Source organism: Carcharodon carcharias, chromosome 15 (assembly GCF_017639515.1).
Source record: "Carcharodon carcharias isolate sCarCar2 chromosome 15, sCarCar2.pri, whole genome shotgun sequence".
Lineage (NCBI taxonomy): Eukaryota > Metazoa > Chordata > Chondrichthyes > Lamniformes > Lamnidae > Carcharodon > Carcharodon carcharias.
Window position 1 is genome coordinate 104,375,966 of NC_054481.1, and position 27,806 is coordinate 104,403,771.

The 27,806-nt window shown below is 39.7% G+C and overlaps 1 protein-coding gene across 9 annotated transcripts in view; it reads right to left on the reverse strand.

Annotated features, from left to right (window-relative positions):
• Positions 1-23,946, reverse strand: part of foxj3 (forkhead box J3) — a 128,236-nt gene extending 104,290 nt beyond the window's left edge. For 3 of the 9 annotated variants that reach the window (XM_041206053.1, XM_041206052.1, XM_041206048.1), the window contains exon 1: positions 23,790-23,943. The gene's annotated coding sequence lies outside the window, so the exon portion shown is untranslated. Of the gene's footprint in view, positions 1-23,483; positions 23,502-23,789 lie in introns of those variants that run through there. The other 6 variants (XM_041206054.1, XM_041206055.1, XM_041206058.1 and 3 more) reach the window with 4 other exon arrangements.
• Positions 23,947-27,806: the final 3,860 nt, after the last annotated feature.

The following is a 27,806-nucleotide window of genomic DNA, read 5'->3' on the forward strand; positions in this document are numbered from 1 at the left end:
TTCCTCCCCATCTCCGTAACCTCCTGAAGCCCTACAACCCCCCTCCAATTCTGGCCTTTTGAACATCCCCAATTTTAATCCTTCCAACACTGGCACCTTTGCTTTCAGTTGCCTAGGTCCTAATGCTCGGAGTTACCTCTCTAAATCTCACCACTGCTTCCTCCACTTCAAGGTACTCCTTAAACTTGCCTCTTTGACCAAACTTTTGATCATCACACCCAGTATCTCATGTGGCTCAATGTCAAAATTTTGTTTTATAAAATTCTTGTGAAGTGCCTCATGACATTTTCCTCCATCAAACGTATTACATAAATGCAAGTTTCTGTCAATTTCCTTTTCACTGTTTGCCAGATCCTCAGTACACTGAAAATGTGTTCCTTATATATAAGTTTAAGTCATCAATAGATACCAAGAACAAGAGTGTACACTGACTGCAAGAGGTGTACCCCACAATGGTCAATGTTTTCCCAATCTTAAGAGACACACATTTACCCTCAATCTTTATTCCATTTCTCAATCAACGTCCTATCCATGGGGGTTACATTTCTTCTTATATCATATCCCTGAATTTTTCTAATAGGTTTCTTAGAAGATAGCTAATAAAACACACACACAAAATTTAAAAGACACCATATGTACTCTATTCATTTTTGTATTCATCCATGGAGGCACCACGGCCTTGATTGAGCCTGTCCTCACTCAACCTGCATACATATTCATTTAGAAGTCATTGGATATCAGTATTTCTGATCAATTTTCCTCCCAATTTGCCCTGGGACTAAAGCCAACTGCATTCTGCCAGTATCCTAAGTTAAACAAGTACTTACCATTGCTGATAATAATTTTCCTTATTCAAATTATTACCTTTGTAAATGTCACAGTTCCTCTGTTGTGCAGGATTGATGCTGAACTAAGGACATTTACTGGGAATCAAAAATGTGTGGGCTTTTACGTGGCAGGAAGCTTTTTTTAAATTTGAAAAATAGTACTTTTACTGGGTTAAAATAGTCTATCTATAGTATAATGATAGACTGTTTCAGAACATGCAAAGCCTTTTATTGATGCTTACTGCTTTCCAGAGTATTACGTAAAGACTATTGCATGCGTATATCTTGACACTGTAATTGAGAGTGATAATGATGTTTGCCGCATTGAAATTTAAATGCCAGCAAAGAAAAATTTCAAAAGTTTTAATTTTAAAGACATTTAACCCTGAAAATAATTATTTACATGCCAATTATTCATATCATTTTAAATAGTAGCCATAGTTCCCATTTCTGATCTGTTTCCAGTGACAACTTCTGGAAAGTGTGCTTGTATGGACAGCACTAAAGTGCAATGCCTCTGCAATCTGGTCTTAAAGATGAAGAATGGCAATTTGGTCAAGACACCAGAGGGCTTCCACTATTCATGAAATGGTATCCCTGAAAGAGTTGATGCCTTCAGGACAGGGTAGTTACAATTAACTTAGACACTGCTGCAGATCCACCATGTATTTATTCAGTGACTCAACTGCTTCTCGTGTCATGCGAGATTTGAGGCTCATTGCTATTTTCTAACTTTGTAGAGAATCTAAAATCAAAATCTACAAAAACTAATCATGCCCTTCAAGAACTCACCATAAGCAACAATAAAAATCCTAATACCTGCCAACTAAGACCAAATAAAATTTTCATTTTGGCTAAAATTCAATTCTTCATAAAAATAAAGAACTGATATTGCACAACCCTCCTTTTCTGTACATTTCTATTAGTGGCATTGAACTATATCCAGATACTCCATAAGGAAAACCGTATATGGTGGAGGCGGGGGTGACACATCTGGCCTAATTTGAATTTGCTCCACAAGAGACTTCAAAAGTGGAGATATTGGAAACTGGGGCAGTCTTGGCAGCACATTTATTCTCATGAGACAAAACTCAAAGACATTTGAAGAATCACCAGCCTCCAGGCTCCCACTCCCCACCCACCATGTTAAACCTTAACACAGAGCCCTCAAAATTTCAGGATAATTGCCCTTTTTTTAAAAAACCCTCTTCTCTGAAATCACAATGCCTTTGATTTCACCCCTGCCGTCTCTAAGGTTCAGACATTTTAAAATTATAGAAAGCCCAAGTGTACTTAACTTCAAGGTCATTTCAGAGTGCAAAGCAGCCTTAAGTTCAGAAAATTTTAGAAAATGAGAAGAGACACCAGGTCCACAATGTGAACCACTGCATAACTAGTAATTATGAATACAATATCCAGTCACTAGAGCCATCTGTGTTTTGTTTCAAATATTCTTCCAGTTTTAAAAAGTACACACTCCACCACCAACCCCCAGCCAACCCCACCGCTGTGATAGAGCACAGAAACAGGCGGCATCTTGAGATGCAGCATTAAAAAGAAAAACACTTTTGGTAAATAAACATTTGTTAACTTTGCTTAGCTGTTGGCAGTCTGAGTCGAAAGGTTATTTGCCTTGAGCATATAATTTAGGGTGCCACTTAGCCCTCAGATGAGATTTTAAAACAAGGCCCCAAATGCCTTTTCAGATGGGCATTAACAATGCCACAGCATTATTTAAACAGCAGAGTTCTCTTGGTGACCCGGCTAACATTGTTCCTTCAACCAACACCAAAAAGAGGTTATATTTGCCTAAGTAACAATAACTGCTCATTAAAACTGCTAGTGCTGTTGAGAGGTTTAAACTAGATTGACAGGGGGATGGGAACCCAAGAGGGAGCTCAGATTAGAAGCAAAACTGGTAACAGGAAGCAGAAAAGTACTAAGAGAAATTAGAAGGCAAACAAAGCGAAGGCAAGCATCAAATAGGATCAAAATGTGGAATAATGTTAAAAAGACAAAATTAAGGGTGCTCTATCCAAACGCGCACAGCATTCACAAAAGGTAGATGACTTGAAGGCATAAATAGAGGTAAACAGGTATGATTTAATTGCCATTAGAGATTTGGTTACAGGGTGACCAAGAATAGGAACTGAGAATTCAAGGATATTCGTCATTTAAGAATGGTAGGCAAAAAGGAAAAGGAGGTACGGCAGTGGTTAGTAAGGGACAAGATCAATACATTAGTGAGAGAGGATCTTAGATTGAAGTATCAAGATGTATAAACAATTTGGGTGAAGCGAAGAAACAGCAAGGGGCAGCAAACATTGGTGGGAGTTGGTTACAGGCCAAACTGTAGTGGTAATATTGGGCATGGTGTAAATCAGGAAATTTGAGCTGCATGTAACATGTGCAATATAGTAATGATGAGCGACTTCAATTTCCATACAGACAGGGTAAACATAATTAGCACTAATGTTGTGCAGGATGAATTCCTGGAGTATGTATGAGATGGGTTTCTGGGATCGGGCTAATTTGGATTCAGTATTATGCAATGACAACGGGCTAATTAATAAACTTGCCTTAAGTGATACTTTAGGAAATAGTGACCATAATATAATAGAATTTTACATTAAGTTTGAAAATGATATAGTTAATTCTGAAACTAGGATCTTAAATCTGAACAAAGGAAACTACGACAGTTTGAGGGGCATGTTGGATTTGGAAAATACATTACAAGATTTGACGATAGTAATTAAAGGAGTATTACATGGCCTGCAACAATATACTTTCCTCTAAGACACAAAAACCCAACAGAAAGGTGAATCAACAGTGGCTGACAAAAGGAGTTAAAGATTACATTAGATCAAAGGAAGTGGCTTATAAGGTTGGCAGAAAAAGTAACAAGCCTGAGGACTGGGAGCAATTTAGAATCCAGCAAAGGAGGACCAAGAAGCTGAGAAAGAAAGGGAGAAGACAATATGTATGCCAGCTAGTGAAAAACATAAAGGCAGACTATAAAAGCTTCTTTCGGTGTGTGAAAAGGAAAAGATTAGCAAGGACAAATGTGGATCCATATCAGGAAGAGTCAGGATAATTTATAATGGAAATGAAAGGGAAATGGTGGAGAACTTTGTGTCTGTCTTCACGGAGGAAAATAAAGAAAATCGCCCAAAAATACTGAGGAATCAAGGGACTGACGAGGAACTGAAAGAAATTAGTATTAATAAAGAGGTAGTACTCAAAAAATTAATTGGATTGAAGGTTGATAAATCCCAGGACCAGATGAGCTACATCTCAGAGTGTCGAAGGACATGACTACAGAGACAGAGGATGTATTGGTGGTTATCTTTTAAAATTCTATAGATTCTGGAAAGGTTCCTGCAGACTAGAAAGTAGCAAATGTAACCCCAAGGGAGGGAGAGAGCAAATTGAGAACCAAAGACCTGTTAGTTTGACATCAGTAGTACAGAACATGTTAGAATCTAATATAAAGGATGTGCTAACTAGACACTTAGAAAATAATGATATGACTAGGCAGATTCAATATGGATTTATGAAATCGAAATCATATTTGACAAACGTGTTAACAATTTTTTTGAGATGTTACTTTAGCATAGATAAAAGAGAACCAATGGATGTAGTGCATTAGGATTTTCAGAAGGGTTTTGATAAGGTCCCACACAGGTTAGTAAACAAAATTAGAGCACATAGGATTGGGGGTATATACTGTATGGATTGAGAATTGGTTAACAGACAGAAAAGAGTAGGAATAAACAGATCATTCTCAGGATGGCAGGCTGTTAGTAGTGGGGTACCCTAATGATCAGTGCTGGGGCCACGGCAGTTCACAATCTACATAAATGATTTTAATATGGGCAGCAAATGTAATACTTCCAAATTTGATTACGCAAAACTAGGTGGGAATGTAATTTGTGAGGAGGATGCAAGGAGGCTTCAAGGGGACTTGGACAGGTTAAGTGAATGAGCAAGAACATGGTAGGTAGAATATAATGTGAATAATTGTGAAGATATCCACTTTGGTAGAAAAAACAGAAAGGCAGAGTATTTCTTAAATGGTGAGAAGTTGGAAAGTGTTGATGTCCAAAGGGACCTGGATGTCCTTGTTCATGAATCACTAATGGTTAGCATGCAGGTGCAGCAAGCAATTGTTGGCTTTCGTCGCAAGGAGTTTTGGAGTACAGGAGTAAAGATATCTTGCTGCAATTGTATAGAGCTTTGGTGAGGATGGATAAACTTGCCATAGAGGGAATGCAACGAAGGGTCATTAGACTAATCTCTGGGACAGTGGGATTGTCTGATGAAGACAAATTAAGCAAACTGGGCCTGTATTCTCCAGTTTCGAAGAATGAGAGGCGATCTCATTGAAGCTTAAAATTCTCACAGGGCATGACAGGGTAGGTACAGATAGGATGTTTCCCTGGCTGGCAAGTCTAGAGCTAGGGGACACAGTATCAGAATAAGGAGTGGGTCTTTTAAGGATGAGATGAGGAAGAATTTCTTCAATGAGAGGGTGGTGAATCTTTGAAATTTTCTACCTTAGAGGACTGTGAAAGCCTAATCACTGAGCACATTCAAGACAGTAATCGATAATTTTCTGGATACGAAAGACATCAAGGGATATGGAGATGGCACAGGAAAGTGGCGTTGAGGTAGATGATCAGCCATGATCTAAATGAATGGCACATCAGGCTCAAAGGGGCAAATGGCCTCTCCTGTTCCTATGTTACAATAATTCACAGGCTGAGAAGCAATTCAGGATGTCCCAAAGACAAAGGAATAGGAGCAGCCCATTCAGCCCCTCAAGATTGTTGCGCCTTTCAATTGGATCATAGTTGATAGGCACTTCAACTTCTTTTACCTTGCTTCATATCTAATAAAACTCCTGTTGATCTTGGTTGCAAATTTCAAGTGGCCCAACATCCAGAGTCTTTGCAGATGGGGCAGGGATACCAGATTTCCTGACTTCACTCCTGAACGATCTTGCTTGAATTTAAAGATTATGCACTCTTGTTCTCAATTCTCCCAGGAGAGTAAAGAGCTTCTCTGTATCTATACTCTCATAGCCTTGATTAGATCACCCTTCAACCTTCTAAACATAAGGGATTACAAGACAAGTTTATGCAACCTGTCAGCGTAATTTAGTTTTTTAAGCCTCGGTATCATTCTGGGAACTTCCCCACCCCAATCCACCATCCAAGGACAAAATATCCTTTGTGAATGCAGTGCTCAGAATGAAAGCAATACTCCAGATGGGGTACTGACTATGGGCTGTACAACTGAAACCTAACTTCTTCCTCTTTGTATTTTAACCTTCATGAGATAAAGATATGATAAAGCACTAAATAAATGCAAATTTTTTGTTATGAGATTCTGAAGCAGGCAGGATAAAATACTTTGCTGGGCAACTATAGACATATCACAATTAAATTAAATCTTGAGATTGTTTAACATAATTTTTAAACATAAAATGAACCAGTGCTACCAAGTGTCACTCCCATTCATATCCCTCTGCCCCGAAATAAAAGCAGCACTTTAAAACAGGTGGTTTAGAATCTTTAACACTATCGTTGAATGGTCATAGCCTTTTACTCGTAATCTGCATTAGCTTTTTTCGGTCTGGTACTGTTCATAGTGCAATATTTTCCCATTTACCACATCAGTTAGCATTTTAAATTCAAATTTTTGCCATTTTTTTCCCTCTATTGGGCATGGTTTCATAGACAGTAGCCACCCTCTAATACTTAGTCCTCCTGGCAATTTTCATGTGCAATCCTTGACAGAGAAAGTCAGCAGAAAATACAACTATTGGAGAGAAAGTGCAAACAGATGAGTTTGATCTGCTTCTCACCCAACACCCACATGTATGACCAATAAGAAGCAATGAACAATCACAAGTGAAAACATTGACAAATTGTCAGACAAGAGTTCCACTGCCATGCAGCTTAGGATATTAGTAGAGCTAAGCAATATAAACACACAAAAAAGGTTCTGTAACAAATCTTACAAGGCCTCAATGTATTCATTACTAAGCTACAATCCTTCAACTATCCATCACTGACCAATTGTGACAGATATCTTGCATATTAGACAGCTGTCTTGGGACATTTTTAGCCATGTACATGATTGAAAATAAAACAAGCTGGCTTGTATTCTGGTTTATTTCTAAGATATAAAAATAAACAGTAACCTTTGAATTCTATATATAAACATAAAGCAGATCTAATAATGGCTCAACAAGTTTATGTAGTGAGTACCTGAGTGATAGAACAGGCTGGCCTCAAGATCAGAACACTCATCTGCACTTCATTTACTAAAATCAGTGACAGGAAGCAATACAAATGGCCTCACCGCACCACACTGGAGGGGGTGAGGAAGGGAGGAATTGCCAATTTCCTATTGCTTACTACATATCGGATATCAGGTAAGCAAAATGTCAGGTTCAGCTATGAAACCCACCACCAATCAAACAACCCAGCAACATTCAGTCTTAAGGAAAAACAAAAATACCTGGAAAAACTTAAGGCTCACACACAATTAATGTTTATTTTGGTGAGATACCAGAGAGTAGCTAATGCCTTGGAAACAGCCTCCAGAGAATCAGCACCTTCAGAAGAGGGAGATATTACTGAAAAAAACAGAATTCTGAATAACATGGCACTACAACTGTGGCTGCTCATGCAACAATAGCAGCAGCCATCAAGTTAATTTGCTGGTAATGTGGGTGCATGTAAGAATGCACACAAAGGAGTCATGGTGAATAATAATTGAAATCATATTCATTTGGGAATTAGTGTGTGGAATTAGGTTCATATAGAATGAGACACAAAACACATAGGCTACCCGAGAATAGGAGCTGCAGTAACAAGTTTCTATGGAAGACCATTAATCTATCTTGCTGGAAATTAAAGGCTTTCCAGACAGAAGTCTTTTTTAAAAAACTGCGGCCAACTACTATTAAGTCCAGGCCGATGCAGACATTAAGCATTAATACAAGTTTCTTATCAACAAGTAAGAAGTTCAAGCGTGGGCATGAAGTTCACACCAAAACTGTTATATGATGCATGCACTCACCCAAACCTCCCTTATAGCTAAACAAATGGTTTATGCTACTAAACAGACGGCCTGTGCACTATACGACACAGAAGTGCTTAATTTTCCATTGCCCAGACTGGTAGCATTCCCAGTTCAACATATTACGATTCCACTGCTTATGTAACTCCAGCATCAGTGCTCCCTGTAAAATTTTGTTGCTACGCGTGGCCAGTTTTTTCAATGTGCAGTGTTTAAAATTTTTGAGGCACACATGGTACTTGATATGATACAAGGCCTTTGTGGTACATGCCAGGCTGCTGTGCAGCCAGACGTGCATGCAGCTTAGCAGGATAATTGCCCATCAGGCTCTAATTTCAAACATAAATGTACAATCTTGCAACTCAATTTGTCCCTCTTACCAAAATAATTAGCCTAAACACTGCCAAAGCACAATTAGAAAACTTTTCATCTGGTGACATTATTGGATGTCTCCAATTGTCATGCATATAGTAATACCAGAAGCCAACAGCCGTAAAAGGTGCTCAAATCGTAAAAAACGCTTGGATGCCCAGTAGAAATGGGACAGTGATCAGATAGAAAGTTGAAGACTATGAATTAAGTTGAAAAATGAACAATGTAGATAGAAACAATAAAACATTGCCAGTACAACATTAATCTCAACAGACAAGCAACATTCTACACTCAACCCCAGAGCTGTCCTAAGGACAATGGCTACCCAATTTCAGCAATATTTGTATAAACTTAAACTATTACAAATGGTCCTAAAATTATATATTTTGCTATTCAAGAGCATTTTAAAAGAAAAGTGAAAGTTGTTAGGGGAATGTTCTTTTAAAATAAAGCTAGAGACATAATTTTATTCAGTTGAAGCTGGCACTGCCTTATTTATAAGAACAGATACCTTCTATTCTATTTAAAAGCAGAAAACATATCATAAAATCCATAAAGCATTGTTTAGCATACAGTGCACAGTTTCTGCCTGAGTATAACTACCACTATTGTAAAAGCTATCCTACTTACCAAACATCAATAATCTGCAGGCATACCAGCAATGGTGGAAATTTAAAACGGTAGTATTTTTGTCTAGGTTCAGTAGCTTCTATTCAATCATTCTGTACAGGAATACATGTGGAGTCACCTGCACCCAGAGCAATGACGTGACCATGGCATTGTCATCTCAAACCCCTGATGGCCATCTTGCACCCTCTAAGTATTAAAACTGTTCCTGTCCCAGTTCAAGGTCAAATGGAACCACATTCAGGGTATTCATTTCTTTTAATACAAAAGAGTGAGCCGTGGGGAAAGCTAGGGTGGCACGAAAGAGAATTGTGGCTTCAACGCAAAATCCTGTGGAAACATCGCACCACCAAGATAAGCAGAAGTGCATACACTAACTATCAGATCCCATGTATACATGATTTATGTTTTTGGAATATACTCAAGGGAACTTGCAGCTTCCACAGCAAAATAGACAGAAACAAGAAATGTAACAACTCAAAATATTAAAAGCACAAACCAATAATTCCAACATTATAACAGAATTTGATTTGTTGAATCTCAAATTTTGGGTTTACATTAGGTATTTTCTAGAATTCATCACATGAATCACTACCATGAGCATATCCATCTTGTATATTTTAATGCACGCACTCCCTAGTATCTTGTTAAATGTTAGCAATGGCCCTTGTGTGTACTGGGCACCAGGACCTCACACACACATGTCTTTCCCCTATTTTTCAACAGGTAGATGAATGAACACTACTGTGAGATTAGGTAAAGCATGGACCGGGTAAATTGTCGACCAATGAACTGGTTTATTTTATGGTGATTATTTGAAAGAATAGAATGTGGCTTTCACGGTGAAATTCTCCATCATACATTTATCAAAATAACAGACTAGAGCCCTTAGGACATCGGCACCCCATCCACCACGTTAAACATTCACTCCCTCCATCACTGGTACACAGTGGCTGCAGTGCGTACCATCTATAAGATGCACTGCAGCAATTCTCCAAGGCTCCTTCAACAGCACCTTCCATACTCATGACCTCTTTCACCTAGAAGGACAAGGGCAGATGCATGGGAACAGCACCACCTGTAAGTTCTCCTCCAAGCCACACACCATCCTGACTCAGAATTATATCGCAGTTCTTTCACTGTTGCTGGGTTAAAAATCTGGAACTCCCTTCCTAACAAGCACTGCAGGTGTACCTACATGACAAACTGCAACTGTTCAAAAAGGTAGGTCACAGTTACCTTCTGTAAAGCAACCAGGGACAGCACAATTAGTTAAAAGCAAAATACTGCAGATGCTGAAAATCTAAAATAAAAACAGAAAATGCTAGAAAAACTCAGCAAGTCTGACAGCATCTGTGGAGAGAGAAACAGGGTTAATGTTGAGTCTGTACAACCCTTCTTCAGCATCCTGAAGTTGTGAAAGGTGCTATATACATGCAAGTCTCTTTTCTCAACAGCTCTGTATTAAGGAGAGAAAAGTTAGATGGCTGGAAGATGCCCTGATGAAAGATAGTATCAAGCTCATCACTGAAGCTTATACATGAAGAGTGGCTACTTGGGGGCGTAATATTGGAAAACTGTCAGTGCCTGTGGAACTGTGGAATTATGCTACAATGAATCAGTGCCTTTAGGAGATGGGGAGAAAAGTGAAAAAAAATTTTAACATTTCCAGCAGCAATGGCGGAGTGAACACAACAACTCCAAACTCCCCATTTATGAGGTTGAGTATGCTTTCAAAGGCAGATATCCAATATAGAACTGATGATTTGCTATGATGCAGTTTGCGCAAATGCTGTTCCCTTGAGTGTTAAATGGATAAAGTCATCATGCAATTGTTAGCCCACACTCCCTTTATACCAGTAAAGGCAATCCTGGTCACAGTTTATCAAATTTTCCTAGTCAAACTTGTGGAAAGTTTCCAGCTTTTAAACTCCAACCTGGGCAGTTGTCATTGCCAATAGAGTGCAGCAATTTAGGAACTAATTTTCAGCTACAATAGCCTTTAGATTGAGAGAGGAAAAAAAATTCATCACATCCAACAGAAGTACATTCTGAAAATGAAACCGTCCCAGGTATATGGGTAACAGTGGTGTGGTATTTTGGATTTCAGTACAAAAGTACTTGCAAGCTTTGAAATAATAGTGTGAACTACTTACATGCGAACACATGATTCATGCCCATTTAAGAGTGAGAGCTATGGGGCCCTACACTCACTATATACCACCATGTCTGCCTCGAATACTTTTATTTACAACTCCCTCTCGGAATGCCATATTTTCATTCCACCAGCAGCCGGATTAGGCTAGGTGCATTGAGAACCTTCTTTGCTTTTTACTCCCAAAAAAGGTGCAGCCTCTTGCTGGAATGTAATTCCAGAGGAACCTATAGGTCTCCCCGGCCAGTGCCATATTGCCCACGCTCATGTGACAACAGAGACAAGGCGGAACAAAAGGCTACTTAACCACAAAGGGCATTGCAGCCTAAACACCTCTCCTGGACATGTCCACACACACACAGGTTTGAACAGAGGGTTATTGTATTTTACATATGGCAGGGGAACCAAACCTATTTTAGATAGGCTGAGAACATCTGAACTCAAACTACTGTTGCTCTAGTCAAGAGCCTTTGGTGAGTCGACTACCAGACAGAAATGTGCTAAGGATCAGAGTTCACTCTGTTGAGATAGCCCTTTAAATAATCACATCTATATAAACATGACAAAAATGACTACTTACTATCCAGTGACTATTAAATTCCCCAGAATCACAGCAGTGAGTTCCTTCACAACTTTCAGGGCTTACCAAATTATCCAGTCATAAGTAAGAATGTCATTTATTGTCAATGCTTAAGGCACAAGGGCTTGCCTGTTCATGTCTGAAAACCACTGGGAGCTAATCTTTGCTAGGAAGAGTCACTGGTGGCTTGAGTGATGATTGAAAAGTAGGTCACCCATCTATCTTGGGTTAATAGCTTGCATGAAGATATCGTGGGGGGGGGGGGGGGGGGGGGTCCAAATAAAAAGATCAACTTTTAAGAAACTTCCAAGCTCCCATAATGCCCAACAGGCTAAGGCACTGAGTAGTTGAGCAGTACAAATTGGTAACAGAGTACCAGTTCTAGTCAATGCTGAGTTGACAGGCAACAGGTTGGGTGTCACTGGGGAAGCCACAATTGGCCCTGGTGCCCTGGAGGAAGTAGGGGAAATTAGCCAAAGTTTTTGCTCCAAAAAAGTAAAACAGTGACACCCGCCACCCTACCGCCCCCCACAACCACTTTGAATGTCAGGTGAGGGTGGATGGCCTCTCAAACGGTTGATCGGTGCACCATAACATCCTTATATGTCTGGAATCACACATGAAGTCAGCCACTTGAGTTAGACACCAAAGAGGAATCGATACCCACAGTACCAGTCTTACAGAGATCTACACCTTCAAGGAAGGGGAAGAAAGAAAGTTGACAGGTCAATAGTGACCATCAATTGTTTTAACTAATTACCTTCACTAAGACTGCCTATTTCTAACTGTAACATTGTTCAACACCATACCTACCTCAGCTCATCTATAGCTGGAACCTTCATCCATCCCTTTGTTACCTCTAGACTTAACTATTCCAATGCACTCGTGGCCGACCTCCCATCTTCCATAAACTTCATATTATTCAAAACTCTGTCGCTCATATCTTAACTTGCACCAAGTTCCATCCACCTATCACCCCTGTGCTTGCTGATCGATGTTGGCTCTTGGTTAAGCAACACCTCAATTTTGAAATTCTCACCCTTGTTTTCAAATCCTGCAATGGCCTTGTCCCATCCTACCTCTGTAACCTCTTCCAGCCCTAGAACATTCATAGCTGCACTCCTTCAATTCTGGACTCTGGTATATTTCCAATTTGAATTGCTCCATTGGCAGCTGTGCCTTAAGCTGCCGAGGTCCACATGTCTAAAATTCGCTCCCTAAATCTCTCTCTTTTCCTCCTTGAAGCTGTTCCTTAAAACCTACCTCTTTGACCAAGCTTTGGGTCATCTAACCCAATATCTCCTATGTCGCTGTGTCAAATTTCATTTGATAATGCTCCTGTAAAACACCTTCAGGCATCTTACTACATTAAAGGTGCTATATAAATGCAAGTTATTAAATTAAATAACAACTTGTCAAAATGAACAGCAGTCTGCTAAACTGACACCAGGATAATTAGCAGATTAGTGGCAGGATAGATGCTCTGCTCTCATGAAAAAAGCTTCCTTTCCAAGCTCTTCACAAAATGCATCCGAATGGAAGGTAAAACAAGAATATGCTTTACTTCAGGCCAGCTAACATGTGTTAGCTACTAGTTCTGATGTCTAATAAAGAGTCACCAGTTTTAATTTGAGTCCACTAACTGCACTTCCAGTTTACTGATGTCAAAAACAGGCCTCAAACACAATAAACCTTTTCAACTCAACCTCAGTACCACACTGCAAGCTGAATGGATAACACCGCAGGGGTTGTTTTATACATGTTGCACTTACCCACTACTCACTGTGAGCAACAAATAATAAAAACAAAGGCTGGAAACACACAATTATCAGAGAATAGACTTTACACAGAGACTTCACCAGTTCTGATAAACAACTTGCACCCAAATTATTAACTTTTCTTCCCAGTTGTTGACAAGTCTGTTGTATATTTTCTGGTTTCTATTCAGATTTTCAGTACTTGTATTCTTTATTTTTTATTGCATGAATCAATCAGTCCAATTATAGATAATCCATTCAACAAACATCAATAAAAAAGCAGCTTGTGTCTTGATCATTTGTTGAAATACAAAAATCTCAAGCAATAGACATATATTAATATTTATAACAAGAATCTCTTAAATATAGGATGCTGGCTCTGAAAGACTTCACATCTGCCATTGTGAAGTATTAGGATATTATCTCTGTGAAAGCACCTGAAGACCATCTGTATAGAGAAAAAGACTTATCTCTCAAAATGGTAATTTAGACTTGAATGGTAAGCAAAATTTTGCAACCTTTCATTTAAATTCATCAGCAAAACATTGCTTTTACAGCTTTTACTGTGCATTGCTAATCTGCTTATGCAGCAGTCACTGCATTTGCTTTGGTATATTTATGATATATGAAGGCTATATGAATGCAAGTCTTTTATTACTTCAAGCCAAAGGAACAAGCAACAGATCAACACTGAAAATTCTAATACACCAAAATATGCATTTATTGTATATAATGCTAGTCAATGTGCCACATCACTCAATTTACTCCATTGCATATTAAACTGTTGAATACATTAAAACCTGATCCAATCATCCTCATCAGGTATAGGTATAACACTAGTTGATATACCAAACTCAATCCAATTCACCTCCAACATTAGAGCAGTTCCCAATACAATGGCAGTCTCCACAAGAATGAAATTCAGTAACTAATGTTACAGCATCTCACAGAATGTTAAGAAATGTCCACATCAGAAAGTATATTTAAAAGGCATAATGAGGTAGGAGGAATTACGTTACACTTTGAAGTATTTCCTCCTCCATGTGCTATATTCCTTTTAAAGATTGTGTAAAATTGGTTTTGATATATTTCTCTCAATTTAAACTGCAAAGTCACTTCAATGGAAGATACTAGTATCCAACAGTGATCCAGATATGCAAGGATGATATGGTATGTTGATCAACTCCAGTTACATAGGACCACAGGACTTTAGAGGAGTAGGCCACTTGGACATTCATTAAGATTATGGGTGATCTGGCTGAGTTTTCAACACCACTGTTCTGTCTGCCCCCCCATAACCCTCAAGTTCCTTGTCTATTAAAATTCTGTCTAACTCTGCCTTAAATAAATTCAATGACCCAGGCTTCACTGCTTTTTGGGTAAGAGAATTATAAATACTAACGACCCTCAGAGAAAAAATTTCTCATCTCCATCTTAAATGGTAGACCCCTTATTCTTAAACTATGTCCCCTGGTTCTAGTCTTTCCCACGAGGAAACTCCCGGTATCTACCCTATCAAGTCCCCTCAGTGTCTTATGTGTTTCAAAAAGATCACTTCTCATTCTTCTAAACTCCAATGGGTAAGAACCCAAACTGTTAAACCTTTCTTCACAAGGTAAGCCTTTCATCCCAGGAATGAGTCGGGTGAACATTCTCTGAACTGTTTCCAACACAATTATACCTTTTTTTCAAATAAGGAGACCAAAACTGTACAGTACTCCAAATATGGTCTCACCAAGGTAAAACTTCCTTACATTGATATTCCATTCCCCTTGCAATAAATACCAACATCCCATTTGTCTTCCGAATCACTTTGTTGTACCTGCATACTAACTCTTTGTGATTCATGCACTCGGACAGCCAGATCCCTCTTGTACCATCAAGTTCTGCAATCTCTCTCCATTTAAATGGTACACTGCTTTTCTATTCTTCCTGCCAAAGTGGACAAGTTTACTTTTCTCCCCCCCTCCCAACATTATACGCCACCTTCCAAATTTTTGCCCACTCACTTAACCTGTCTATATCTCTTTGCGGACTCTTGACAACTTACTTTCCTATTACTCTTGGTGTCATCAACAAATTTAGCTACCATACAGTCCCTTCATCCAAGTCACTAATGTAGATTGTAAATAATTGGGGACCCCAGCACTGATCCTTGTGGCACTCCACTAGTTACAACGTGCCAACCCAAAAAAGATCCATTTATCCCAACTCTCTGCTTCCTGTTAGCTAACCAATCCTATATCCATGCTAATATATTATCCCCTACACCATGTGCTCTTATCATGTGTAGTAACCTTTGATGTGGTACATTATGAAATGCCTTTTGGAAATCCAAGTACACCACATTTACAGGTTCCCCCTTATCCACCTTGCTTGTTACTTCCTCAAAAAACTCTAATAAATTAAATACGATTTCTCTTTTACAAAATCATTTTGACTCTGCCTGGTCCCATTTTGATTTTCTAAGTATCCTGCTTCTTAATAATGAATTCTGGCAATTTACCAGACAGATGCTAGCTAACTGGTCTGTAGTTTCCTGCTTTCTGTCTCCCTTCTTTCTTGAATAAAGATGTTACATTTGCTATTTTCCAATCCACTGGGACCCTTCCAGAATATAAAGAATCTTGGAAGATTATAACAAATGCATTTACTATCTCTGCAGCCACTTCCTTTAAGACTATAGGATGCAGGCCATCTGGCCCTGTCGACAAGTCAACCTTTAGGTCTAATAGTTTTCCCAGCTCCTTTTCCCTAGTGATAGTGATTGTTTTAAGTCCCTCCCACCTGTTCATCTCTCGATTTGCAAGTATCTTTGGGAGGCCTTCAACAGTGAAGACAGACAAAAAAATACCTGCTCAATGCCTCCACCATTTCCTTGTTTTTCCATTATCAATTTTCCAGACACACACTCCAGAGGACCAAACTTTAGTTACTCTTTCCCTATTTAAATACTTGTAGAAACTCTTAATCTATTTTTATATTACTAGCTAGCTTTTGCTCATACTCTAATTTCTCCCTTTTTTTTTCTAAATCATTCTTTGCTGGTTCTTAAAATCAGGGCAATCTGTTGACCTACCACTAATCTTTGCACATTTGTAGTGTTTTTTTCAATTTCATACTGTCCTTAACCTCCTTATTCAGCCGTGGATGATGCATCTTTCTCAAAGTCTCTCTTTCTCACTGGGATAAATATTTGCTAAGTTATTCAATATCTGCCACTGAATTCCTACTGTCCTAACTTTTAAGCGAGTTTCTCAGTTCACTTTAGCTAGCTCTGCCTTCATACCCTTATAATTACCTATATTCAAGTTTAAAACACTAATCTTAGACCACACTTCTGCTCTTCCAAATTAAATTAAATTCTATCACGTTATGATGACTGTCACCTTATGACTCCTTTACCATGGGGTTATTGATTAATCCTGTCTCTGAAAGATATCCTGGCTATAGAGGGAGTGTAACAAAGGTTTACCAGGCTAATCGCTGGGATGGCAGGATTGTCCTATGAAGAGAGATTGAGGAAACTGGGCCTGTATTGTTTAGAATTTAGAAGAATTAGAGGATATCTCATTGAAGTGTACAAAACATTTTACAGGGCTCGACAGGATAGATGCAGGAGGGATGTTTCTTCTAGTTCAGGGGTCTAGAACCGGGGGCACAGTCTCAGAATAAGAGGTAGGCCATTAGGACCAAGATTAGGAAGAATTTCTTCAGTCAGAGGGTGCTGAATCTTTGGAATTCTCTACCCCAGAGGGCTGTGGAGGCTCGATCATTGAGTACGTTCAAAGCAGGGGTCGATAGATTTCTAGATACTAATGACATCAAGGACAATGACTTGAGATAGATGATCAGCCATGATCTAGTTAAATGGCGGAACAGGCTCGAGAGGCTGAATGGCCTGCTCCTTAGTTCCTATGTCTCATTGCTGATTACCAGGTCTAGAATAGCCTGCTCCCTGGTTGGCTCTAGAACATACTGCTCTAGGGAATTGTTCTGAATTCATTTTCCAGGATACCTTTGCCAGTCAAGTTGTATTCAATGGTACATGATGTGCGTGAGGTATTAAATGCTTGGCACTAGTTTCTGTAGAAAATTCCCTCTTTGTTTTGGTGAAATTGCTTAATGGCTTGTGCTTTCTCTGGGCAAAGACTTTAAAAAAATTGTCCTAAAATATATAATTTGTATAAATTCTTGTTAAACAAGTACTCCCAGTTCTAATAAAGGATCATCAATCTAAAATATTAATGGTTTCCTCTACAGATGCTGCTAGGCCTGCTGAGCGTTTTCCGAATTGTGTTTTTAATCGCATCCCATACTGGATTAAGCACTATCACTGGGGTTCATCTGATGGCTCAGTTTGTAAAAAAACAAGTTCCTACAGACCAGAAAAAATTTGGTCAGGGTTCCTGCTGAGTCGCTAACCAGTCACTGCTGCTGGAAAATGGATACATAAATGTTGGGTGAATACAGCCCTAATGGTTAATGACAGTCACACACACAATGTCTGGATGCACACATGAAAACATGCCACAACATAGGATGAAGAGTTATCAGGTCCTGCGCAACTGCACACAGGGAGCCAATGTTTCAAATCAAGTCAGTTTTGGCATTCTACTCTCCCTCACTCACCTTGCAATGAGTTTAGAAAATGCTGCTGAGTACTCAGCTCTGTCACCTCAACATACTGTGCAATTCCAGCCCCCAGTTTTGCTTCCATATGCATCGCCACTGTTATTTTCAATTCAGGTGGAACCTTAAGCTGCAGCTTTAGTTATATCCTGGGATCACAACAGCCGGTCACACATTTTGAGTGCCTTAGCTTCTGAGGAGAGGTCATATTCGGGTCGAACAGCTTCCAGAAAAATAATTTGGAGACTGTTATATCCTGATGCAGGAAAAGCAGGTTGGAATGGGTTTGTGTAATTTCTCTAACACTATAATCTTGGGTATCAAATTGTGCTATTATCTGCTGAGTTACCAGACAACTTTTGCTAAAAGATATCAGTAAAACTGAGACCATTGCCCAATGCTGCCATAAATCACAACTGTGGAAAGCATTAAGCTACTCATGCATACTGCAGGGTTGAGAGAGAAAAAAAACAGCATTTTAATTTTAGGGCACATTTCTTTTGGATTGCTGGGATGTGCAGGGCTGGATTCTATTCCACAGAAGCATGTTCAAGTGTGCACAATCTCATCCTTCAATTTAAAAGCATTATAGGTATAGTCAGCCATTTCTGAAATCTTCCAGTCAAGAGCTCATTCTTTTTTGTCAGTTGAGTAGTTGACACACAGAAATCCATCAAGTTGAAACGCCTGAGAAATTTACATAAGCAGCTTTTTTCTGATATGTGTGGAGTGCACACACTCTCCACACCCACTGAATTACGTGAACCCAGAGAATTTAGAGGCAGTTCAACATCAGCCAAAGCTTATTAGCACTTGTATTTATAGGGGTGGTGCTGAAATTTAACCAGGATTATCAGGATCAGAATGGGAAGAATCCCAGGCCCTAATGATAGATTCATCATTCCAGGACTCATGAATGATCCAGACCAGCTGGTCAATCAGCAATACCCTGGATTACAGTGGACAAGTCTGGCAAAGGAACAAGTTAAGAGTCTGCAAGAGATCGATTCAGGTCCAAGAGTGCACCTTTAGAGCCTCAGATCTAGTCATTGCCTCCATGATGATTTGATGTTATTGCTTCAAGAACAGAAATATAATCAGACGCAGGTGAAAGATAATGCTTTTCTCCCCCCACTCCAGGATAATATTATGTAGGCGTTGGTGAAAAAACACATTACAATCCAATTCACACCAACTGAAAAGTAAAAAGAGTTCTCTTTAACCTCTTCATTTGGCTTGTACAACCAAATCCCATCAATTTAAATCCTGGCTGGATGCCCAAATTTGAGCTGCCGTATATTCATTCCAGCATCAACTGAACTCAAACAGGTGAAGAGCAAATCAGCACAATTGCAGCAATTCTCATGATTAAAGTGCTCCCAAACACAAGAGGTAAGATTTATAAAAAATACACCCTCCACTCCAACCCAAGGCCACACACAGGTATCGCAGGGGAGGGGTAGTGCCCACCAAGCAACATCCTTAGCAACAAGATGACACCATTTCATGTGCATTTTTAATTGAAACGAGCATCTGGAACCAGTAATCTCATTAAAACTACTTGCTGAGTGCTCTGCTGGCACAGCTCAGCTGGTAAGGCAGCGCACAGCTGAGCTACACAGAACAGAACATGCCAGGATCAATTCACCAGTTTGTTTTGAGATAGGTTAATTCGGTTTGGGCAAAGACATGTGCACGACAATTGGTCTTCGTGGCTCCAGTTGAGAGAGAAGGAAAAATATTCAGGCATAGCCCCGACTTCTGTTCACAATTCAGTCTTCCTTACTGGAAAACGAACCTGTGGATATTATCCTCAGACAAATCAGGCTGGATGATGGGTGAATAGTTCCCCATCCCCCCAATACTGTCTATCAATTGCTGTCGGAGTACCATCAATTAAGTGAAGGATGTTTTTCGGTCTGCCTGAAACATGCTGGCCTTCCTCTGCAAGGAGTTGTTGATATTGGGAGTGCTCCAGACTGATTCCAAGGTCCAGGACTATATACAGGGGGATGCACCAAAGTTTGGGGAAGCTGCCACAAAGGCTCAATGGGAAAACGTCACTGCCTAAGGCCCACTCAGCATAGTACATCGAGAAGCTAGAACCCATGTAAAATTCCTTGGGCCGTATGCATGTCAAACATTCTCCAGTGCAATATAAATGCATATTCTAAACATAACCTCTAATGGCAAGTGTTGTAAGGCCCCTCATGTGCTATTTTGAAAGGAACTGATCAGTATTGCACTTTATGTAATGTTAAATTTGAACTGTTATGGATTCATAAAATTTGTAAAAGTACAATGAAATATATTTTAGGGGAAAAACCTGAAGGAAGGAGAGAAAAAATGGCTACAAAAACTATAGAACTGAAACATAAAACAGGATTCATCCCCTTCATCAACCTTAGAATTCTGAGCATGCTGCACTGGAGGTATCCTAAGTATTGTAAGAAATGTAAATGCACTGCTAATTAGGTTTCAGTACATTTGTACAACAACTTACATTTATATAGCATCTTTACTGTCATAAAATGTCCAAATATACTTTATAGAAGAAAACAAAATTTGACACTGAGCCATAAGGAGATACTAGTTCAGATGACCAGAAACTTGGTCAGGTAGGTTTTAAACAGCATCTTAAAAGAGGAAAGGAAGAAAGGCAGAGAGGTTCAGAAGCGGAAATTCCAGAGTTCAGGCTTTGGCAGCTGAAGACAAGGTCACCAATGGTGCAGCAATGAAAATCATGGATGCACAAGTGGCCAGAATTGGAGAAGCGCAAAGATCTGGGGAAGCTGCAGACTGAAGGAGGTTACAGAGATGGGGTGGGGGAAGATCATGGAGAGATTTGAAAACAAGGAGAACTTTTAAATGAGAAGAATTGACGAACCATAGCTAACGTAGGTCAGCAAGCACAAGGCTAGACCTCATGATGCATAAATTCACAACTGACTAAATAATAATTCTTATAAACCGAGTGCTGAAAAGCTTGTTTCACTGAAGCAACCTTACTGAATGTTACAGAATGGTAATATTTTAAAAATGCAAAAAAAAAGTAACCAGGCTCTTAAGACAACTCAAATTTCATTTTTTACCCAATTTCTACTTCCACGTGTTGAAGAAACCTGGAACATCTGCAATTATTTTAAATAACTGTATTCTTCATTTCACACATGTACTTGGTGACATCACACCGATCAAAATCTTGCACTTTTATGGTATCTCTAACATAATAATATGACCCAAGGCTCTTCACAAAGGAAAGAGTAGAACAAAATTGAAAAAATATGTTCTAATAACTTAAAAACTCATAAGAAATCCAAGGAAAAGTAAAAGGGCAAGTTTAATTCATTCCAGTGTTTGATGCACTCTCCAAACTGAAGGCAGACCTGGTACCAACAACTCATTGATAAGACCATAGAACCACCAGACAACAAAGCTGACACCCAATAGGTATGTGGGAAAGGAAAAAAAAATCTGAAGCTGCCACAATACAATGCAGGGATGCAGTGCTATGTCACAAATACATTCACTGACCAACTGGCTCATTCCAAGGTGTTGTTAAAACAGCTCACAGGACAAAATCACAGACAAAAAAATTATTGTACAATCTTTTCTTCAAAGGAGATGGAGTCTTGACATTTTGGAACAAATATAGTTGGATAGGTTTGGCTGTCTTCTTTGCTGTGCCAGTGGGATAATGTTCAGAGAGCCTAAAGTTTAGTCACAAAGCAGACAGGATACGGTAAACAGGAAAAGATCCGAGTTTCAAAGAAAGTAGCCTGTGTTTTATTTTTGGGGTGCTAAAATAAATAAAACATTTTCACAAAGAATACTATGTATGTACATCTGAAATAATACTTTAGTTACAAATGTGTGTGTTCATCATAAGATTCTCTACATTTCTTTGTTCCTCAGTCAAAATTCATCATGTTATCCTAAACAATATACCAGTGCAAGGAACTTTACATTGAAACCGTCAAAATTACTATTTGACATTTACGAGAACATACTGAAGAATTGGGTGTGTTTAAAGTGCTCTTCTAAGGTTCTCCAAATGACCAATTGGATAAGGCAACAGGCATGGCTGTACAAACCCAAAGACTGTATGTTTGATTTTCAGGCTATGCTGAGTTAGCTGATCCAAGGTTGAGAGGAATTACTGGACTGCGATGGGCCTCAATGAAAACAAATTAAGCAGGGTTCCCATTCTTGATTACTATCTAGTGACCTCTGCTGGAAAGTGTGCATGAGTAGACACCAACTATGGCCAGGACTGGCCTCAGTCAAATATTCTAATTACAGACATTCAGTACTTGAATAATGGCCCGAAAATCATACCTCAGTAGCAGCAAACACATTTAGAAGATATTTGAGAGTTGTGGAGAATGAGCAAAACTAAGCATTAAAAAAAATCGTGTCCATTAAAGCAGACTTTCAAAATTAACTTCCCTTTGAATTCTGTCTATTCTAACCGAAAGCTTGCAGGCCACCCTTTCTCAGGCCTGACTCTGTGTCACTCAGACAGCTGCCACCAGGCCTGAAAACAGAACAGGCTGACTCAATCGGTTTGCTGCCCCAAAAAGTCAACTGTTGAGTGAATGAGGAAATCAAGTCAGAATAGTCCAAAATTACTCGCTGGTTTTATTTATATTCTCTGAAAATGAAGTTAAACTAAGGGGCTGAATAAGTAGGCAATTACATCACCACAATTAATAATTGGAGTGAATATGATTGCAGTTAGGTCTGTACAGAATTTCACACTGCTCCTTGATGTAAAATCACAAAAGATACTGCACAATTGTTGTTTAGGTGGCATTAAGACTCAAAGCTTTCTCCCATAATCTGCCATCTATTCCATAAACATTGGACATGTACTGTGCAAAGGAGATACTGCATATATCAGAAACTGATTAGATTTAGTTAGTGTGTTAGTTAAATATAAGAAACAGAAAATTGCATGAAATGCAAACACTTAAACACAATCTACAATACTCTAGTTCATTTCAAATTGATCCCACTGATGCCATAATGACAGACAAGACCTGCACTTCACCCCACAAAATAAAACCCACTCTTCAAATCCCAAATTGAGAAAGGCAAAATCCAGATTATATGATTGGGTGTTTCACAATCCAAGAGGGCAGAGTGTTGTGTTTCACACACCCATCATTAAGTCACCATCGAAATCCAGGTGTCTGTGCTGGATTACCCATAGATTTAAAAAATATATCAAACCTCGCACGTACATACATTTATAAACAAAATGGGGAAAAAAAAACACAGCATTTTATACTGAAATTCCACCATTTCAAGTGCTAAAATTAAAGAGAGTAAACAACATGTCTCAACTATTTCCCCTTTCCTCTCAGCAGTTCATTACAGATATTTTAAAAATGATCATTAGACAGTAAATCCTGGCCCGCCGCTCCTGTGCTACTCACTCCCTGCACCCTCCCGGCTTTCTCCCATTACAGATCCCGTCAGGCCTGCCAGACCCGCTTCACCGCCAGGCCCCGGGATGCCGCCTCTATTCCAGGGCCTAGTAAAGGGGTCTGCTCCTCAAACTGGGCCTCAGAGTCTATTTTAGGCCTCGGTGATCGATGGTTGATCATGGTCAGGGTTGAGGTGCGCTGGCTCGGTCTCTGTCACCCTCCTCCCCCACCCCCCCACCTTCAGTGAGGCTCGAGTTAGGCGCCACTCCCCGGGGCTCTGCCCCCTCTTGTCCCCCACCCCCCTGTCAGACTCACCCTCTCCACCGCTCCCGCTTGGGCCTCCGGCCGTTGCCCCTGGGAGAGGCCCGGTTCCCCCTCGCCCGCCCCCGCCTGTGGTAGTTGGGGTGTCGGGGCCGCTCCCGCTTCCAGTCCCCGTCCGTCCCAGCGCCAGGCTCGGCCTACACCCGGAACTATTTCCAGCGCCGGGACTCGCCAACCCCGCGCGTAGCGCTCCGCCCGCCCGGCCGGCCGACCGCAACACCAGGCACGCAGCGACACCTCCGCAGTCCGGAAAGAAGAGCGGGCGAACCCAGCTGTCAATCAGCGAGTCATCCAACTCATGGTTCACGTCCCACTTGCGGTACAAACTGGAGAGGGAGGGCAGAAGTTTTTCGTTCTTAGATGGGAGGCGAAATAAGGTTTTTAACAATGGATGCAGAAGGAAACGAGGAATATTGTTCCTCTCGAATTGTCATTTTTATTGTTTTAGTCGCGATAGAAAAATCAGTAATTACCAGTAATGTAGTTTAAGAACAAGTTCCATGATATATTGGACAAAACGTATTACATAAGTATAATATTTGGGGTATATTCAGAGTTTGATAGGTGCTGTATAAATACAAGTATTTTACATATATAATAAAGAAATATGTATACAATATACCAGTAGATCTTCTATGATGTTGCTCACAGCGAGTTGGTGCTCTATTGCAAGGGTGTTGTTGAGGTGTGGTATTTGATGACATGCCATTGAAAGTATTCAGAAAGAAGTTTTGTTTCATTCATTTAAAGGATATGGGAACCATTGACAAGACCAGAATTTATTGCCCATCCCTAATTGTCCTTGAGAAAGTGGTGAGCCATCTTCTTGAACTGCTGCAGTCTGTTGTGTAAGCTGTTAGCTAGGAAGTTCCATAATTCTGATCCAGTGACAATGAAGGAATGACGATATAATTGCAAATCAGGATGGTGTGCAACTTGGAGGGAAACTTGCTGGTGATGGTGTTCCCACGTAACTGCTGTCCTCGTTCTTCTAGGTGGCAGAGGTCACAGGTTTGGAAAATGCTGCTGAAGAAGCTTTGGTAAGTTGCTGCAGTGTATCTTGTAGATGGCACACTTTGCAGCCAACGTGCAGCAGTGGTGGAGGGAATAAATATTTAAGGTGGTGCATGAGGCATCAGTCAAGTGGGCTGCTTTGTCTTGGGTGGTGTCAAATTTCTTAAGTGTTGTTGGATCTGCACTTGTCCCAGCAAGTGGAGAATATTCCATCACACTCCTGACTTGTGCCTTATAGCTGGTGGACAGGTTTTGCAGAATCAGGAAGTAAGTTACTCACTGAAAAATACAACATCCTACCTCAAGTTGTAGCCACAGTATTTATGTGGCTGGTCCAGTTAATTTTCTGCTCTGGTGGCCACCAACACTGCACCCACCCCACTGCTCCCTCCCCCCCCCCCCCCCCCCCCCCCCCCCCCCACTGTCTGGCTGATGTTGATGCTGGATGATTTAGCAATGTTAATGTCAATGAAAGTGACGGGGAGGTGGTTAGACTCTTGTTGGAAATGTAATTGCCTGGTACCTGTGTGGTGTAAATGTTACTTAAGTTGGCAAAGATGTATTCAGGGGAAGCAAAGCAAGTGTTTTTGACTGGTTGCTGGAAGAAATAAAATAATAAATAAAGTTGTCCTTACCCACTTCAGGGATATAAGGTCCTATTGACTGATTCTTTTCAGTTAGTGTTCTTATTCTTAGAGCCTGGAAAGGAGATTGCACAGAAGCACCCAGTTCTGGCATGTTCGGTTAAAGCCCAGTCTTGCTAACAATCATACGGAAACTTATGATTTCATGCACCTCCCCCTAGCTCCAAACTGTTGTATTTAACCTTAGTGTTATATGTGACCCTGAGGTGGGCATCCTACCCTTCTGTAACATTGGCTGGCTCTAACCTTGCTTCAGTTCACCTGTTGTTGAAACCTTTATCAATTACTTTGTTACCTCCAGGAATTGATTATTCTAATGCACCTATCTCCCTTGTTCTAACCTTCATAAACTTGAGGTCAAATCTCACTCACCCATCACCCTTGTGCTTGCTGACCTATATTGTGTGCTGGTTAAGTAATCTCTCAGTTTTAGAATTCTCATTCTTATTTTCAACTCCCTCCATGGCCTCATTCCCTATTTCTGTGATTTTCCCCAGTCTTACGGCACCCCAAGATTTCTGCCCTTTGACAAATCTGGTCTCTTGAGCAACCCCGATTCTAATTGCTCCATCATTAGTGGCTGTGCCTTCAGTTCCCTAAGTTCTGGAATTTCCTGCCATAAACCTCTCCGCCTCTCTACCTCTCTTTCCTCTTGTAGGATGTTCATTGAAGCAAATCTTTTTGACCAAGTTTTTTATTATCTGGCCTAATATATTGCTTTATGTGGCTTGGTGTCAAATTTTGTTTGACAAAGCTTGCAAAGTGCCTTGGGACATTTTATTATGTTAAAGGCATTATATAAATACAAGTTGTTATTGTCCAGTATATTCAGACGGCAAGTAGCTCATGTTGAATTTTGGGGATTAGTGCACACAATGCTTGTAGGGAATCACAATGTGCATTCAAACTACTATACTCTGCTACCTAGCTGAGCCTTTTTACCACCTCACAGAATGATAGCTATGGGCAGCTCTGTGTAATCAAGTTATAGACACCTCGAGGAAACTGATCACCAATGAAAAACATTATTACAAATGTACATATGAAGCAAAAATTTAATATACATGTCATAATTTCCTTGTGAATTTGTATTTTTTGTCCCTCTTGTGTTAGAAACTAATGTTACACCTTCAACTTAGTAAGAAAATAAGATGGCAACTAAATGCATTCCAAAAAAAAATTGAAAAAAATTGCTTCCCCTTCCTTTTATTGGTGGCTGTTTGCTGACCATTGATAGTTTCATTCCTGCTTGTCAATTGTTTATTGACCTATCCTATATTGTTTTACTTGTCATCTCTTGGTATTTTATAAAAATAATAATTCAGCCAATCAGGTGGAATTGTGATATTTTGTGGTGCGTGGATTTACATCAGGTGGAAGATTTTATTTGACAGGAAGATAATGATGACCATTCCCCTCCTAATTTATATTTTCTTTATCACACTAATGCAGCAGTGTCCACGTGTTTGTCTTTGTTGCCTGCTTAAGTCTTGCTCCACTATTGGTGATCCTCACAGACCACATACAAAATTTAAATCTCTGTTATCATTAATTTCAAAATCTGAGACTACTCTTACCTACTAATCTTGGTGTTTTGATTGATAACTTATCTATCAATGAGGCAACAATTCTAAATATAGCCTAAATTTTCACACCCACAAAACAACAAAATATAAGGTCTTTGTGTTCCTGGGGCTGGATTGTTAGGACCTGGACTGCTGTCTAGGACAAAATATTAAAGAATTTTTGTTTTGTAATGTAGAAAAATGTGTTGAAACTGTTATATGATATATCTGCCATTGTGATGTCAGTCCTTGTTGGGGTAGCCATTATCAAGAAGCAGTTTCCCTCCGTACAGTGACAGATTATGATTTTCCAGTTGCATTGTTCCAACACATCAATTACATTGCTCAATAAGCTATGATTAGTAATTAACATCAAAATAATCAGGTAGAAATCCAGAACCATTATTATCAAACCAAAACCTACCAAACCCATGGCTCCTATCTTTACCAGGATTGGTCCAAGCATGCATTAAACAAGATTATTGTCATTTTATGAACATAATAATTTCGTAATTGCTATTGTCTAAAGAGGTTCCTCCAAATGGGACAGACAGACACAATCCTGTTCTTTATTCATATGGAGAACAATGGTTTTGTGGCGTTTAATTTTAGAATCTTGATCAAGCAACTTGCAATGACTAAATTCCAGTTATTAATTCCTTCGTGCATACACTACAAGGAATTTGGGAGTCTTTGATGGCGATTGATTTCATGGTAGGCAAAAAAAGACAGAAATACTTATGAAGAGAAATGCATCCAAGAGCTGTATAGTGTTGCTAGCTGTGGAA